The 18,144-nt window shown below is 45.4% G+C and overlaps 1 protein-coding gene and 1 non-coding gene across 2 annotated transcripts in view; both read right to left on the minus strand.

Moving 5' to 3' along the window:
* The window catches only part of LOC123995257 (forkhead box protein O3-like), a 113,694-nt gene that overhangs the window by 81,536 nt on the left and 14,014 nt on the right, over positions 1-18,144 (minus strand). The window lies entirely within an intron of this gene.
* Positions 6,633-6,685, minus strand: LOC123995994. Its single transcript, XR_006831940.1, has one exon. It is a non-coding gene; the product is annotated as a U7 small nuclear RNA (small nuclear RNA).

The following is an 18,144-nucleotide window of genomic DNA, read 5'->3' on the forward strand; positions in this document are numbered from 1 at the left end:
TCAGTCAAAACTGTTCGCTGCTCTGGCTCCCCAATGGTGGAACAAACTCCCTCACGACGCCAGGACAGCGGAGTCAATCACCACCTTCCGGAGACACTTGAAACCCCACCTCTTTAAGGAATACCTAGGATAGGATAAAGTAATCCTTCTCACCCCCTCCCCCCTTAAAATATTTAGATGCACTATTGTAAAGTGGTTGTTCCACTGGATGTCATAAGGTGAATGCACCAATTTGTAAGTCGCTCTGGATAAGAGCGTCTGCTAAATGACTTAAATGTAAATGTAAATGTAATAAAGCATAGCAGTGTGAACAGACAACACAGAGTTACACATGGAGTAAACAATAAACAAGTCAATAACACAGTAGAAAAAAAGAAAAAAAGAGTATATACATTGTGTGCAAAAGGCATGAGGAGGTAGGCGAATAATTACAATTTTACAGATTAACACTGGAGTGATAGATGATCAAATGGTCATGTGCAGGTAGAGATACTGGTGTGCAAAAGAGCAGAAAAGTAAATAAATAAAAACAGTATGGGGATGAGGTAGGTAAATTGGGTGGGCTATTTACCGATGGACAATGTACAGCTGCAGCGATCAGTTAGCTGCTCAGATAGCAGATGTTTAAAGTTGGTGAGGGAGATAAAAGTCTCCAACTTCAGTGATTTTTGCAATTCGTTCCAGTCACAGGCAGCAGAGAACTGGAAGGAAAGGCGGCCAAATGAGGTGTTGGCTTTAGGGATGATCAGTGAGATACACCTGCTGGAGCACATGCTACGGGTGGTTGTTGCCATCGTGACCAGTGAACTGAGATAAGGCAGAGCTTTACCTAGCATGGACTTGTAGGTGACCTGGAGCCAGTGGGTCTGGCGACGAATATGTAGCGAGGGCCAGCCGACTAGAGCATACAGGTCGCAGTGGTGGGTGGTATAAGGTGCTTTAGTAACAAAACGGATGGCACTGTGATAAACTGCATCCAGTTTGCTGAGTAGAGTATTGGAAGCTATTTTGTAGATGACATCGCCAAAGTCGAGGATCGGTAGGATAGTCAGTTTTACAAGGGTAAGTTTGGCAGTGTGAGTGACAGAGGCTTTGTATAGAAATAGAAAGCCGAATAGAAAGCCGACTCTAGATTTGATTTTAGATTGGAGATGTTTGATATGAGTCTGGAAGGAGAGTTTACAGTCTAGCCAGACACCTAGGTACTTATAGATATATTCTAGGTCGGAACCATCCAGGGTGGTGATGCTAGTCGGGCGTGCGGGTGCAGGCAGCGAACAGTTGAAAAGCATGCATTTGGTTTTACTAGCGTTTAAGAGCAGTTGGAGGCCACGGAAGGCCATGGAAGGAAGCCACGGAAGGAGTGTTATATGGCATTGAAGCTCGTTTGGAGGTTAGATAGCACAGTGTCCAAGGAAGGGCCAGAAGTATACAGAATGGTGTCATCTGCGTAGAGGTGGATCAGGGAATCGCCCGCAGCATCATTGATATATACAGAGAAAAGAGTCGTCCCGAGAATTGAACCCTGTGGCACCCCCATAGAGACGGCCAGAGGACCGGACAACATACCCTCCGATTTGACACACTGAACTCTGTCTGCAAAGTAGTTGGTGAACCAGGCAAGGCAGTCATTGGAAAAACCGAGGCTACTGAGTCTGCCGATAAGAATATGGTGATTGACAGAGTCGAAAGCCTTGGCCAGGTCGATGAAGACGGCTGCACAGTACTGTCTTTTATCGATGGCGGTTATGATACCGTTTAGTACCTTGAGTATGGCTGAGGTGCACCCATGACCGGCTCGGAAACCAGATTGCACAGCGGAGAAGGTACGGTGGGATTCGAGATGGTCAGTGATCTGTTTGTTGACTTTCGAAGACCTTAGATAGGCAGGGCAGGATGGATATAGGTCTGTAACAGTTTGGGTCCAGGGTGTCTCCCCCTTTGAAGAGGGGGATGATTGCTGCAGCTTTCCAATCCTTGGGGGATCTCAGACGATATGAAAGAGAGGTTGAACAGGCTGGTAATAGGGGTTGTGACAATGGCGGCGGGTAGTTTCAGAAATAGAGGGTCCAGATTGTCAAGCCCAGCTGATTTGTACGGGTCCAGGTTTTGCAGCTCTTTCAGAACATCTGCTATCTGGATTTGGGTAAAGGTGAAGCTGGGGAGGCTTGGGCGAGTAGCTGCGGGGGGGGGCGGAGCTGTTGGCCGAGGTTGGAGTAGCCAAGAGGAAGGCATGGCCAGTCGTTGAAAAATGCTTGTTGAAGTTTTTGATTATCATGGATTTATCGGTGGTGACCGTGTTACCTAGCCTCAGTGCAGTGGGCAGCTAGGAGGAGGTGCTCTCTACAGGTAACTATACATACCTCGGCCTAAACATCAGGACCACAGGTAACTTCCACAAAGCTGTGAACGATTTGAGAGACAAGGCTAGAAGGGCCTTATATGCCATCAAAAGGAACATTAAATTTGACATACCAATTAGAATCTGGCAAAAAAAACTTGAATCAGTTATAGAACCCATTGCCATTTATGGTTGTGAGGTCTGGGGTCCGCTCACTAACCAACAATTCACAAAATGGGACAAACACCAAATTCAGACTCTGCATGGAGAATTCTGCAAAAATATCCTCTGTGTACGATCTAAAACAGCAAATAATGAATGCAGAGCAGAATAAGGCCGATACACAGTAATGATCAAAATCCCCCCAAAATATGTTAAATTCTACAACCACCTATTTTAATATATTTTTATTTAACAAAGAGCAAATTCTTATTTACAATGACGGTCTACCCCGGCCAAACCCTCAAGGAAGCGATTCCCAAACCTCCCATAACAAAGCCATCACCTACAGAGAGATGAACCTGGAGAAGAGTCCCCTAAGCAAGCTGGTCCTGGGGCTCTGTTCACAAACACAAACAGACCCTACAGAGCTCCAATGGCAGAATACCTGACCACTGTGACTGACACAAACTTAAGGAAAGCTTTGCCATATCTATTGGGTGAAATACCACAGTGTGCATCACAGCACAGTGAACAGTGATCTGTTGCCACAAGAAAAGGGAAACCAGTGAAGAACAAACGCCATTGTAATTACAACCCATATTTATGTTTATTTATTTTGCCTTTTGTAATTCTCCCTTTTTGACATTTGTAATGTCTTTATTATTTTAGAACTTTATTGTTCATTTAAATATAGTTTATTATCTAGTTCACTTGCTTTGACAATGTTACATAAGTTTCCCATGCCAATAAATCCCTTAAAGTGAATTGAATTGAGAAAGAGAGAGTGAGAGAGACCCACATGAACAAATACTACAGTTTACTATAGAACAACATAGTGCTTACTATAGAATTCTGTCGTAAACTGTAGTATACTGTAGAATACTATACTACACACTGTAGTATCCCTCGATCATGTGTAGTACTTACTATAGAAGGTTGAAATATACTGTAGAATATTATAGTAAATACTACAAAATTCTCTGAAAAAAACCCTGAAGTAAATACTACATCAATGTCAGCAAAAACACTCCAGTTTTTTTAAACTACAGTAAATACTACATTAATGTCAGCACAAACACTCCAGTTTTTAAAACTACAGTAAATACTACATTAATGTCAGCACAAACACTCCAGTTTTTTTAACTACAGTAAATACTACAGAATTCAATATATATATATATACGGTTCCCATTCCCTCCCCCATATCTCAATTTGTGCCACCCATATGTGAGAAACCTACAATACATGGCAAGTATAGAGCATATATTGTGTTCCCTTTAGACCCCAGATCTTCAGACCCCAGACTTACCTACCTACAGGTTATGGAAAATCTGCTCTTTTAGTATTTCTCCAATAGTTTTCCTCAAAGATGATACTTTGTACTACAGTAAATAATACAGTATACTACAATCTGCAAAAACACTACATGAATTACTGTAGTATATACAATTTATTTTACTACATTTAACTGCAAAAACACTACAGTGAATATACTACAGTAAAGTCTGCAAAAACACAACAGTGAATATTATACTATTTATACCACAGCATAGTATTTTTATAGAGAGAGAGCTTCAGACAGACATACTGTACACAGATCAGTCAGATCAGAGCATTCATCAGACAGCCCGCTGGCATGGCACACTCTACCCAGTAGCCACACACACACACCTGAATGTTGTGAAACCACCACAGACCGACTGCTATGGAGGGAACTAAAAGGTCACACTGGGGCCCATCAGAGGTGTCAGTGGTGGCACTATCACCCAATAACATGACTTCAAAACCTCTCTCTCCCCATCTCCCTCATTCCTTGAACACTATCCACCAAGTATGACATCCTGTAATACCACTAAACCCAACCTCCCTTTAAGCAGAAGCATCCTGTAATACCACTAAACCCAACCTCCCTTTAAGCAGAAGCATCCTGTAATACCACTAAACCCAACCTCCCTTTAAGCAGAAGCATCCTGTAATACCACTAAACCCAACCTCCCTTTAAGCAGAAACATCCTGTAATACCACTAAACCCAACCTCCCTTTAAGCAGAAGCATCCTGTAATACCACTAAACCCAACCTCCCTTTAAGCAGACGCATCCTGTAATACCACTAAACCCAACCTCCCTTTAAGCAGAAGCATCCTGTAATACCACTAAACCCAACCCCCCTTTAAGCAGACGCATCCTGTAATACCACTAAACCCAACCTCCCTTTAAGCAGACGCATCCTGTAATACCACTAAACCCAACATCCCTTTAAGCAGACGCATCCTGAAATACCACTAAACCCAACCTCCCTTTAAGCAGACGCATCCTGTAATACCACTAAACCCAACCTCCCTTTAAGCAGACGCATTCTGTAATTGAAGCTGAAGGAGATTGTAGATAAATAAATAGAAGCATCAATGACACAGAGTGACAGACAGGACCAACAGTTTGTTGATGGAGCCAGTATGCTGCTAGTTGAATAGGTGAGGTTTCATCGGGCTAGGCAGGGAAGGGGCTGCTGTGGCACGCTATTCTGTCTGTTCCCTCTTTGTATTTACAAAGAAAAACCATGCATCTTTCTGCAGCGGCTGCAAAACAAAGGATGGGAAAAAAAGAACAAAAGTCGGAGAAGAAAACGGAAAGAAAAACAAACAGAAGCAAGGGAAGGGAATGAGGAAAAGAGGGAGGGAGGGAGGGAGGCACACTAACCATATATAAAGAGACGGCCGCCCATCCAGCGTCCACACAGATACACTATCAGTAAAAGTGATGGATTGTGGGTAGGAGAGAGAAGACACAAAGGGCCCTGCAGTGCAGAGGGAAGAGGTGGATTTGGAGTACATCAAGAAACACACACATTCACACACACCCTCCCCCCGCTTACCCATATGAACACACACAAAACACACCTGATCTCTCTCACTGATATACACACACACGCATACACACAAACACAGTGGTCCACATGTGCGGTGCACAAGCGTGCAAAAAACACACACACACACACACACACACACACACACACACACACACACACACACACACACACACACACACACACACACACACACACACACACACACACACACACACACACACACACACACACACACACACACACACACACACACACACACACAGTGTGCATTAATCAGACTAAAAGCCTTTCAGAGGTGCAGTGATGTCATCGCACTACGATAATCAACAGTCCACTCCCTCAGGACACCCATGCTACAAAGGTTCTCTCTCCTTTTGCGCCTTCACTCTTTCTCTCACTCCATCCCTCTCTCACTCTACCTCGCTCTCTCTCTTCCCTCTCTCTCTGCAGGCGTATTAGTAGATGGCTAAATCGTTTGATGGGGGACCATGAATTATGCAGAGTTTAACTGAAGTGCTCATATGAAAATGGATCCCGACCCATATTGACCCGTTTACTTGGAAAAACCCCCCAGCAACAATAAGCTCTCTCTCAGGTCTTGTGGGATCCCAGTCACTTTATTATGACAGAGACACGGGGTGGAGAGTGGAGTGCCCCTTGTTGCCCTGTCAAAACCTGACTGCTACAAGACCACTCTGGAGACTGAGAGGGCCTACCACGGTCGACGGCAGTGTTCGAGTGACGCGTCATGGACATGTCTCTGTGTGTGGAGGGCCCTACAGAACACCTCGCGTCATGGACATGTCTCTGTGTGTGGAGGGCCCTACAGAACACCTCGTCTCTGTGTGTGAAGGGCCCTACAGAACACCTCGTCTCTGTGTGTGGAGGGCCCTACAGAACACCTCGTCTCTGTGTGTGGAGGGCCCTATAAAACACTATGGTAAATCTCATCTCTGTGTGAGGAGGCCCACAATAAAAAAGACTATAGTGTATACTATGGTAGGAATACTATACTGTAGTATTCACTGTAGTGTTTTTGCGGACTATTTACTGTAGTATACTGTAGTATGTATAGCTTACTATAGCTTACTATAGCATAAATAATGTAGTAAAAAATAGTAGTATATACTATAGTAATTATTGTAGTGCTTTTGCAGACTGTAGTACTGTATACTGTAGTATTTACTGTAGTGTTTTTGCAGACTGTAGTATACTGTAGTATTTACTGAAGTGTTTTTGTTTTATTATCTTTGACATAGAAGTAGAGGCTTTCTCCTTGAGGAAACCTACTGGAGAAATAATAAAAGAGCACATTTGCTATAACCTGTAGGTAGGTAGGACTGAGCTTCTGCTCTAAGAAACACTAAGAAATTATATATCAAGTACTACACATGATCGAAGGAAACTACAGTGTTCTACAGCATACTATAGTTCACTACATAATTCTATAGTAAGTACTATAGTGTTCTATAGTAAACTGTAGTATTTTTTCTGTGGGAGGGCCCTGTCGAACACAGTAGCAATCTCATTTCTGGATAAGAGCTTCTGCTAAATGACTAAAATATAAATGTTAACACAAGCTTCTGTATCATGGTAAAAAAAACATCACTACTATAAAACAGTTTGTTCCAGTGTAGCAAATAGATAGAGTGATAGATAGCAACAAATGGTCCCATCTGTGTCCACTAGAGAATCATTTGTATTACTAGTACAGTAGACAAGCTGGCCTAACAACAGTCTGCTGTTCTTCCTGTAGACTCTACTCTGTTTTTTCCCTACCCCCAATATTTTCTTCTCCTCTTCTGTCCCCTGATCTGTGCCCCCCTCCTGCTCCCCCTGTCCTACTCCCCCTTCCCTGCTCCCCCTGCCCTGCTCAGCCCTGCCCTGCCAGCCCTGACCTGCTCCCCCTGCCCTGCTCAGCCCTGCCCCCCTGCACTCTCCCCCTGCCCTGCTCAGCCCTGCCCCCCTTCCTTCTCCCCCTGCCCTGCCCCCCTGCTCCCCCTGCCCTGCCCCCCCTGCCCTGCTCAGCCCTGCCCCCCCTCCCTGCTCCCCCTGCCCTCCCCCTGCCCTTCTCCCCCTGCCCTGCTCAGCCCTGCCCTTCTCCCCCCTGCCCTGCCCCCCTGCTCTGCTCCCCCTGCCCTGCTCAGCCCTGCTCCCCCTGCCCTGCTCCCCCTGTCCTGCCCCCCCTGCCCTGCTCCCCTGCCCTGCCCCCCTGCTCCCCCTGCCCTGCTCAGCCCTGCCCCCCCCCTGCTCCCCCTGCCCTGCCCCCCCGCCTGCTCCCCCTGCCCTGCCCCCCCCTGCCCTGCTCAGCCCCCCCCCTGCCCTGCTCCCCCTGCCCTGCCCCCCTGCCCTTCTCCCCCTGCCCTGCTCAGCCCTGCCCTTCCCCCCCTGCCCTGCTCCCCCCTCTGCTCCCCCTGCCCTGCTCCCCCTGCCCCCCTGCCCTGCTCCCCCTGCCCTGCCCCCCTGCCCTGCTCCCCCTGCCCTGCCCCCCTGCCCTTCTCCCCCCTGCCCTGCTCAGCCCTGCCCTGCTCAGCCCTGCTCTGCTTTGCTCTGTAGGAGAGGACATGTATGCTGGTCTCCCTAGAGTCTGGACACTCAGCTCATAAGATCACAGCGAGAGAGAGAACGGGAGAGTAAGAGAGAGAACAGGGGGAGTGAGTGTCACCCCATGTCACAGAGAACTGGTCCTCCACACATCAAAAGAAAGTAAGAGAAAAAAGGGAGAAGGGAGAGAGTAAAATGACCCTCGCCAGCAGTGCCTGTTTGATTGACAAATTACTTCCTTGTAGGGATAGTGGTCCTGGGATAGTAAATAACAATGAGTACACACTTAAATGTCCCACTGCAACTGGACTTTAACATAAATCCATAGAATTATGAAGACAGACGCGGCATGAGAGAGAGGGAGAGAGAGGGAGAGAGAAAGAGAGACAGAGAGAGAAAGAGAGAGCGAGAAAGAGAGAGAGAGAGAAAGATAGAGAGAGATGCAGTGTGTGTGCGTGCATGTGTGCGTGCGCGTGCGTGTGTGTGCGCGCACGTGTGTGTGTGTGTGTGCGTGTGTGTGTGCGTGTGTATGTGCGTGTGTGCGTGCGTGTGTGCGTGTGCATAAAACAGATAGAGTGGAAGGCTCTGTGTCTGGGTAGAGCAGCTAGATAGAGTGGAAGGCTCTGTTTCTGGGTAGAGCAGCTAGATAGAGTGGAAGGCTCTGTGTCTGGGTAGAGCAGCTAGATAGAGTGGAAGGCTCTGTTTCTGGGTAGAGCAGCTAGATAGAGTGGAAGGCTCTGTGTCTGGGTAGAGCAGCTCCCAATGTGCCTTGGGGCTGTGGAGCGATTTCATGCCCCCATAAGCAATGAAACACACACACACATCAATACACACACGCTCTAAAGAGCTTTCCTCTCTCCCCGTCCAGCCACCCGTGTCAGATGAAAAACATCATAGCATGTAAGAAAAAGTAGAGCGAAAGAGAAGTAGAAAGAGAAAAGTATAGAGAGAGTATTAAAACTCAACTATAATCTGCATTTGAGAAACCTTGTACTATTTACAATATTACAGTCTATTCATGGTCTCCGGCCTAGAACACTGCAGAACACATATAGTCCTATGACTTGACCTAGGTCAACCGTTCCCTCAATATTAGAGAATTAACCACTCTCTAATTCATCAAATCTATTAATGTAACATCGATAGGTCTAGACTACTACATGACTACATCAAATTTTCCCTATACCCATCATGAGGTTGCTACAACCTAGAATATGAATAAAAGTTTACAACGTAGGTGCACACAGGTCGAGAGAATTATTTAAAGTGACCGACAGTGACACATTCAGTACTGCCTTGCACACTCCTGCATATACAATAGCTGATTTGGGTGTAATCATTAGTCCAACAGTTGCAAATGAGAATTTCTATTGGACAAATTCAGGTATGTTTGCTTCCGTTTAAGAAACGCTTTTCAACAGAATCGGCTAAATGAATACACCCCTGATGACGTGTAAACACAATTCACTTTCATTGTAGCCACGTTGTATTCCTTCTCGCATCTATGCACTCTCCTCCTCTCACCTCTTCCCTTTGCTTGTGGACTTCAATGCACAACACATCAGCTGTATGTGACCAGGCGAAAAAACCTTTCAGGGCCTCCCGGGTGGCGCAGTGGTTAAGGGCGCTGTACTGCAGCGCCAGCTGTGCCATCAGAGTCCCTGGGTTCGCGCCCAGGCTCTGTCGTAACCGGCCAAGACCGGGAGGTCCGTGGGGTGATGCACAATTGGCCTAGCGTCGCCTGGGTTAGGGAGGGCTTGGTCAGTAGGGGTGTCCTTGTCTCATCGCGCACCAGCGACTCCTGTGGCGGGCTAGGCGCAGTGTGCGCTAGCCAAGGTGGCCAGGTGCACAGTGTTTCGCACTGTGTTAAGAAGCAGTGCGGCTTGGTTGGGTTGTGTATCGGAGGACGCATGACTTTCAACCTTCGTCTCTCCCGAGCCCGTACGGGAGTTGTAGCGATGAGACAAGATAGTAGCTACTACAACAATTGGATACCACGAAATTGGGGAGAAAAAGGGGTCAAATTCAAAAATAAATAATAATAATAAAACTTTCCAAGCCAAACCATGGAACCACTACAGACAGCCTACATAGTTGTCCCCATATTAGCTAGAGTAATGTCATAGTCAACATAGCTAATAGAACTAACATTCATGCAGTAATGTTACAATGTACAGTCAGCAATCACCGACAGGCCCCGGTGGAAATACATTTGTAAAACCAAAAGCTTATCTTCACTTGGAAGAGTTCCAATATTGTGTTGGATAGTCATAGCCAGCTAGCTAACATAGCATGTTTGAGCAGGGTGTTTAAGTAGGCTAAACTAGCTAGCTGCATTTGCTAGCTAAGTAAGTGAAACTACAAGTAAAACTAAATCTCTTTCTATCTCTCACTTGTTCTCCTTCATTTTGGAAGAAATGTATTTGTTCAAAACTGTTCAATTATTGTCTTTCTCTGTCTTTGAGTCAACGACTCACCACATGTTATGCACTGCAGTGCTAGCTAGCCCTAGCCTATGCCCTAGCCTATGATTTCAGTACTAGATTCCAGACCAAGTCATTGATTTACAAATCACAAGTAAGTCTCAAGTCTTAGCACTCAAGTCCCAAGTCAAGTCCCAAGTCAAGACAGGCAAGTATCAAGTCAAGTCTCAAGTCCTAAACTTTGAGTTTCGAGTCCTAAACAAGTCATAATGTGCTCTTCACCAAATGTAATACCATTTCATATTTAACAAGAGTAATAGTATATTACATTTATGCAAGTCATGAATGCTTTAAAAAATATATTTATTACTTTCCAAATAAACTGTATATTTCCATGGAAATACATGGGTAGCCATGAGAAAGACACATCAAATATGACAACAAAAACAAAATATTGTCGTGCTCTCTCTCTCAACTTCCTTCCTTCTCCCTCAGTCCCCTTCTCCTTCCTCATTCCTGTCTCTTTGTCCTTCTCCTCTCTCTCCCTCCCTCTCTCTCTCTTGTCTTCTCTCTCTCTCTTTCCCCCTCCCTCCCTGTCTCTTTGTCATTCTCTCTCTCTCTCTCTCTCTCTCTCTCTCTCTCTCTCTCTCTCTCTCTCTCTCTCTCTCTCTCTCTCTCTCTCTCTCTCTCTCTCTCTCTCTCTCTCTCTCTCTCTCTCTCTCTCTCTCTCTCTCTCTCTCTCTCTCTCTCTCTCTCTCTCTCTCTCTCTCTCTCTCTCTCTCTCTCTCTCTCCTCCTTCTTCCTTCTCTCTCTCCTTCCTTCCTTCCCTCTCTCTCTCTCTCTCTCTCCTTTCTTCCTTCCCTCTCTCTCTCTTTCTCTCTTTCCCCCTCCCTCCCTGTTTCCGTCTCTTTGTCCTTCTGTCTCTCTCTCTCTCCTTCCTTCCTTCCCTCTCTCTCTCTTTCTCTCTCTCGTCTCTTTGTCCTTCTCTCTCCCTTTCTCTCTCCCTTTCTCTGTTTAAACAGTTAAATTTGTTCTCTTATCTCAGGGCCCTATGATGCAATGCATTATTAGAGTATTAGAGTATCGGTGATGCAGTGGGTTACACTGAACAAGTATTATTGTGGCAGTCAATTGGATTAAATTATGAGAAAAAGTTACATTAAACTCCATAATATTTACATTTCACTCTTTGTGCCACCTCCTCCTTGACCTCCTCCTTGACCAGCACATGGTGCTCCACCCACATCAGAAAGAAAGCTGGATCCAAGGCAGCTGCTTTGAGGTAGACTGGATCTGAAAAGGGGGCAGTGATTCCATCCTGTGTTCTGGTCATTTTCACATTGATGAAGATTCCAAGAAATCTTTTGGTTCATGGATGCCTGAAGACTTCTGACCAGGCCGCTCAGGAAATGGACTTGAGGCTTCCGCTGCTCCAGGTGGTGATTCAGGGACAGGACAGAGAGAACAACAGAACTGACTGTGACGATCTTCTCCCCGTGTGTCATATCTGTTGCTTCTCCAAATGGCCTCAGGATGTCCACCAACTCCTTCATCTTATTCCACTCCCGTACTGTGAACAACAACTCCTTGTGCCCAGCCTTTTGTAGAACATGACATGATGGTCACTGATAACTTTGTCTCAAATCTTGTGTTGAGAAGAGATGTCATTCAGCTTTCTCTTTGAATTTGTTTGTATGTAGCAGTGAGCTGATTTTTGATAACCATCTTTTGTTTTTTTCAAGCCATCTCCCACCACCAGCTGGAGAGTGTGGGCAAAACACTGCAAGCGCTGTTTTTTTGCAATAGCAGCATCCACTATTTGCTGGTCTTCCAGGGTTAGGTCATTCCAGAGCTATGGGTCACCAAGGTGATCTTCTTCATGTACTTCATCTTCTTGTCCAATGGGGAAGCACACCGTGAATGCTTTTCTCATGTTGGCAGCATTGTTGTTAATGCTGTACTCACCACATATGGCCTCAAATGGCAAAACACAGATTCTTTCGGCTGTGTGTGGGCCTCTGAAGAGGTCACAGGCCAAGAGATTGGACTTGAGCTGTATCCTCTCTCCATCTTTCTCCATACAGTGCACAGTGACACCAAGGAACCCCCTAATCTTTCTCCATACAGTGCACAGTGACACCAAGGAACCCCCTCATCTTTCTCCATACAGTGCACAGTGACACCAAGGAACCCCCTCATCTTTCTCCGTACAGTGCACAGTGACACCAAGGAACCCCCTCATCTTTCTCCGTACAGTGCACAGTGACACCAAGGAACCCCCCCATCTTTCTTTGTACAGTGCACAGTGACACCAAGGAACCCCCTCATCTTTCTCCGTACAGTGCACAGTGACACCAAGGAACCCCCTCATCTTTCTCCGTACAGTGCACAGTGACACCCAGGAACCCTCTCATCTTTCTCCGTACAGTGCACAGTGACACCCAGGAACCCCCTCATCTTTCTCCGTACAGTGCACAGTGACACCCAGGAACCCCCTCATCTTTCTCCGTACAGTGCACAGTGACACCAAGGTACCCCCTCATCTTTCAGTCAGACCAAATGTCCACTGTGACTGAAACATGGTCTGTGTTTCTCAATTGAGTTTTCAGTTTTGAACGTCTCTCTGTAGCGAGGTTCTCTACTTTTGATGTCAATGTTCTATGACACACTGGTCTGTACTTACTGTCAACCCCTGACAGAAAGGGACAAAAACTCTTGTTTTCCACAATAGACAGAGGCAAGTTGCAATCGATAACCAGGTCGGACAGTATTGCATTGTTGATAGCTTTCTGCTGTGGATGATTCATGCTGGACTTCCCTACACGGGTCTCCATGAACTGTGAGATTGGAGACTGTTGGTTCACTTGTGACACTTTTGTTCATCTGTTATTGTTCAAATCTGTAAGCATATAAAACAAATAATTGAGCGGGGCAGAAGCACAATGTTGCCTGGTCTCAATCTTAAGTGCAATGATCACGTTCCCACACTGGCTGACTGTGTGGAGGCTCATTGATTTAACATTCTGTTAGCCTACATGCTATACTAGCAAAGTTATGTATAGCTGTCGGCTATATTAGCCACAATTTACTGTTCTTTGTGCAGCTTCAAATGTCGAACAAAGTTGGAAGTTGTTGCGCCTCCATCTGTAATTTTTGCAAGTTGCAAAATATACAGACTACAACGTAGTCAAATCAAATTTTATGACCAATTTCTGCAGAAATACAGGTAATTCCAAAGGGTTCACATACTTTTCCTTGCCACTGTATCTCTGAATTACCAGGTCAAAGGGAAAACCAAAACCTTTCCCTGGGTTTGTGCAATGTCAGCAAACATAGTCAGGCAACCAGCCTCATAGGGCTCACTATATTACTTGCCCAATCATCAAGTTTGCGGACGACACAACAGTGGTAGGCTTGATTACCAACAACGACGAGACGGCCTACAGGGAGGAGGTGAGGGCCCTCGGAGTGTGGTGTCAGGAAAATAACCTCACACTCAACGTCAACAAAACTAAGGAGATGATTGTGGACTTCAGGAAACAGCAGAGGGAACACCCCCCCTATCCACATCGATGGAACAGTAGTGGAGAGGGTAGTAGGTTTTAAGTTCCTCAGCATACACATCACAGACAAACTGAATTGGTCCACTCACACAGACAGCATCGTGAAGAAGGCGCAGCAGCGCCTCTTCAACCTCAAGAGGCTGAAGAAATTTGGCTTGGCACCAAAAGCACTCACAAACTTCTACAGATGCACAATCGAGAGCATCCTGGCGGGCTGTATCACCGCCTGGTACGGCAACTGCTCCGCCCACAACCGTAAGGCTCTCCAGAGGGTAGTGAGGTCTGCACAACGCATCACCGGGGGGAAAACTACCTGCCCTCCAGGACACCTACACCACCAGATGTCACAGGAAGGCCATAAAGATCATCAAGGACAAGAACCACCCGAGCCACTGCCTGTTCACCCTGCTATCATACAGAAGGCGAGGTCAGTACAGGTGCATCAAAGCTGGGACCGAGAGACTGAAAAACAGCTTCTATCTCAAGGCCATCAGACTGTTAAACAGCCACCACTAACATTGAGTGGCTGCTGCCAACACACTGACACTGACTCAACTCCAGCCACTTTAATAATGGGAATTGATGGGAAATGATGTAAAATATATCACTAGCCACTTTAAACAATGCTACCTAATAATAATAATAATGTTACATACCCTACATTATTCATCTCATATGCATACGTATATACTGTACTCTATATCATCTACTGCATCCTTACGTAATACATGTATCACTAGCCACTTTAACTATGCCACTTTGTTTACATACTCATCTCATATGTATATACTGTACTCGATACCATCTACTGTATCTTGCCTATGCTGCTCTGTACCATCACTCATTCATATATCTTTATGTACATATTCTTTATCCCCTTACACTGTGTATAAGACAGTAGTTTTGGAATTGTTAGTTAGATTACTTGTTGGTTATTACTGCATTGTCGGAACTAGAAGCACAAGCATTTCGCTACTCTCGCATTAACATCTGCTAACCATGTGTATGTGACAAATAAAATTTGATTTGATTTGATATCTCTCCTCTATCCAGGCATTATATCTTGTTATACAACGGGTGGGCCTAATCCTGAATGCTGATGGGTTAAAACCGCATTCCAGACATTGTCTATTCCACAAGTAACCACTGGCTAAATCAATGACGTTAAAATGCCTATTTACTCTGTTCCATCTGACTGCGCAGGCCACTGTCTCATCAGTCCAGGCAGGGAAGTTATAAACTTGATCTCCACTATAAAAAAGCATCTAGACATTATCTCACATTTCTTTTAGACAAACATTTAGTTTTCAACAGCAGAGATTTGTATAAACCTTGCTGCATTTCTCTCCGACATTTGCAACATTGTTTTAATATCAAATTTGATCTCCAGCTGCCCCATAGTAGTGAACGTGTCAGGAGTTGGGACGATACAGGCAGGCAACGTTTCTCAGCCAGTCCAAATCATCAATCAGCTGGCATCATTTTTATGGATATATACAAAGAAATGTCAATTGAAAAAAGGTCCAACGAAACGAAGTGCAGCTAGTTTGCAGTCTTTCCAGCTTCCGTTTTAAATGATTGTGTTAGTTGTGTTGTTGGATAGATCCTCTGAACAACAGTGTCATGGCAAGTGAGCACATTTTCTACGCCAGGTGAATTCGAGCCTCATTAACTCATTGTTATGGATGTATCTGAATAAACGGCACTAGAAAACTGCAAATGCAGCTACTTATTCTGGCTGTACATTTTGACGTAACTGTAAGCTAGCCGTAGTTGGCTAGCTAGCAAGCAAGGGATAAGAACGTTGCCAGCCAGTATGGCAATGGAACATTTAGAATGAACGACTGGGTCGCGTACATAGACACAGAACAAAAAGACTGAGCAACTGGATCAACTGGATCTCTGGCAACCGAACCGATAGTACGTTCGACCAGCCGGCTTGGGTAGTAACCCTCGATTTGTGTCGGGACTATATCTTGTGGAAGGATGAAATATTATTAATAAATTCATCAAAATAACATTTTTAATTCAAATATGTCAATCATTATTTGCTTATGTTGGTAAACTGTTATATAAAAGTGATAATGCCCTCGAAGCCGGTGTTTGGAGGATATATTGGAATGGTTTTCCGGACATCGACTTTGTCTCGGGCCTAACAACACCCGTGCAAATATATCTTTCAAACACCGGCTTCTCTGATATTATCACTTAAATGACCCATACCTGACACTCATATTGCAGGCAGGTGTGAAAACCCAGAGGTGTGCTCCAGGGTCGGGCTCAATTTGAATTGAATTCAAGAAGTGGTTTGAATTTAAAATTCTGAAATGTACATTTCTTTTTATTAATTAGCTTATACTTTTCAGTTTATTGAGAAGTCATTGAAAATAAATGCCTTTTTTTCGATTATTGACTGCCTTCAATTAGAATTGAGGCCAACTCTGATGCACTTAGGGCTCATAAACACTGAGTGATAAGAGAAGCGGAGAGGGACGAAGGAACCAGAGGATTAAGCACGACAACACTGTTCCTCAGCTGAAGGGTGCAGAAATAAGGACTGGCCTACACGTTTTGGTCAAATTTGAAAAATCATGACTCCATAGCCAGAGGTTGGAGCCAATACTGCAAAGTGAAAGAAAGATTCTGCCGGTTGATAATACTGTGCGTTAAGGTAGTAGAAGTGATGTGGGAAGGAGTGCAGGAACTTGATTGGTAGTCTTTCATCTTCTGTCTGGATCTCATTGTCTTTGTGTTTACATTGAACCACAGCGCAATACATGGAATACACTAAACTAACACACACAGACACAGACAGACACAGACAGACACAGACAGACAGAGACAGACAGACACAGACAGACAGACACAGACACACAGACACACAGACAGACACAGACAGACACAGACAGACACAGACAGACACAGACAGACACAGACAGACACAGACACACAGACACACAGACACACACACACACACACACACACACACACACACACACACACACACACACACACACACACACACACACACACACACACACACACACACAGCTACACACACACAGCTACACACATCTTTGATAGAACTAAATCCATTGCCATAAGCCTCCTCTTTCTGTCTTAGTGTTCAGTGGCTGAGCACGGTTTCACAATGGCCCTCCTTCATCCCCTGAGCCTCCCCACCTCCGCCCCTCAGCCCAGCCCAATGTCCTCGGACACAGTGGTGACTTCATAAAGAGAGGGGATTAGTGGTGAGAGCCTGGTGTATAGCAGACCCTGGGCCAGCCGTAAGACAATGGCTACAGAGCAGGCCCAGTCAGTCTGTAGCTAACCCTGACCCAAACCCTGGCCCTGACCCCCTGACTCCCACCCAACCACCAAACCAGAGAAACACTCTGTGGGTCTGAGGGAAACAAACTCATTCCTGTAAACCTGGAGCTCTCTAACAGGCAGATAATCCTTTTAAGAACAGATATGAACTATTCTAACCTTGGACCATGATACAGAACTCTGTCTTATTTTTGCATAACAAATCTGGGAGTGCGGCCACTCTGGTTAATTCTCAATCATGAATCTATATGGTCAGAGACAAATCCATATAGATACAGACTTTGGCGAGCACACACCCCCACACCCATGCACGCACACACACACCCACACACACACACACACCCACGCACACACCCACCCACACACACACATACACACACACACAAACACAAACACAGTCTTGTATAACTAACCTTGTGGGGACACAAAATTCAGTCCCATTCAAGATCCACTTTTCCCTAACCCTAACCCTTGACCCGTAACATTACCTTAACCCTAATCTTAACCCCAAATCATAACCTTAACCCTAAACCTAACCCTAACTCCTAACCATAACCCTAGCTCCTAACCCTAACCATAACCCTAGCTCCTAACTCTAAACCTAACCCTATCTCCTAACCCTAGCTCCTAACTCTAAACCTAACCCTGGCCATAACCATAGCTCCTAACTCTAAACCTAACCATAGCCCCTAACCCTAACCATAACCTTAGCTCCTAACCCTAGCTCCTAACTCTAAACCTAACCTTGGCCATAACCCTAGCTCCTAACTCTAAACCTAACCATAGCTCCTAACCCTAACCATAACCCTAGCTCCTAACTCTAAACCTGACCCTAGCTCCTAACCCTAGCTCCTAACTCGAACCCCTAACTCTAAACCTAACCCTAGCTCCTAACCCTAACCATAACCCTAGCTC

Source organism: Oncorhynchus gorbuscha, linkage group LG14 (genome assembly GCF_021184085.1).
Source record: "Oncorhynchus gorbuscha isolate QuinsamMale2020 ecotype Even-year linkage group LG14, OgorEven_v1.0, whole genome shotgun sequence".
Taxonomy (NCBI): Eukaryota; Metazoa; Chordata; class Actinopteri; order Salmoniformes; family Salmonidae; genus Oncorhynchus; species Oncorhynchus gorbuscha.